Below are 1,147 nucleotides of genomic sequence, written 5' to 3'. Positions count from 1 at the left end.
ACCATAACACATAAGCTGGAGAAAGTCAAGTAGAGAGGCTTTATCTTTCTTGACATTGAAATCACAGACTCAACCACTCCAACTGAACTATACGACAGACATGGTGACCCATGTGACCGTATTCAAGTCCCTCACACAGCAGCCTGGTGAAATATAGTTTTTCTTCCCTCATACATTCTGTCCTGACCAGTTCTCCTTCCCTCCAATTCTTCCAGCACCTGCAACCTCTCCTCTCCCTCAGATCCACTCCTCCCCCACTTCCCTTCAGAGAGGCATAAGCTTCCAAGGGATGTCACCTGAACACAGCTCAACAAGGTACACAACCCTTCATATCAAGATTGGACATGGCAATCCAGTAGGAGGACAGTGGTACAAGAGAAGATTAAAGGTTCAGAGACATGTCTAATCCTACTGTTAGGAGTTCCACAAGAACACAAGGCTTCACAACCATAGCACATATGCAGAGGACCTAGCTGAGATCCACAGAGGCTCTATGAGCCCTGCCAGTTGATTCTGTGGACTGTGTTTCCTAGTGTACTTGACCCATTTGGCTTGTAAAATCATTCCAGATCCTTTTCAGTGAGGCTTCCCCCTAGCTCTGCCTAGTGTTCAGCCATGAGTCTCTGCAACTGGACCCATCAGTTGCTGGATGAAGCCTCTCTGATCTTGATGGGGTAGGCATTCATCTATGAGTTGGCAGACTATCAGCAGGAATCATTTCATTGACTTCTCCTTATGGCCAGTTGTGTTTGTTTCCATCCTTGGTCTCTGGGCTATCTAGCCTCTGCTTCCTGAACATGCAGGCAGTGTCTGGTATTGAATCACCTCTGGTGATACGAGCCTCAGGTTGATCAGTCATTGATTGGCCACACCACAATTGCTGTGCCACCTTTACCCCAGCACATCTTATAGACAGGACAAATTGTAGGTCAAATACTTCTGGCCAGGTTGGTGTCCCATTACCACCACTGGAAGTCTTGCCTGGTTACAGAAGATGGCCTGTTCAGCCTCTGTATCTCCCAGGACTTAGAGATTTTGTGAGAGTCTCCTTCAAAGATTCCAGGGACATTCTGTTGCAGTAGATTTCACATTGCCTCTAAATGCTCCAACTCCAGTCATCGTCTCAGTACACTCTCCCTTCATCGGT

Source organism: Mus caroli, chromosome 14, assembly GCF_900094665.2.
Source record: "Mus caroli chromosome 14, CAROLI_EIJ_v1.1, whole genome shotgun sequence".
NCBI lineage: Eukaryota > Metazoa > Chordata > Mammalia > Rodentia > Muridae > Mus > Mus caroli.
Note: the sequence above shows the minus strand (reverse complement) of the source record.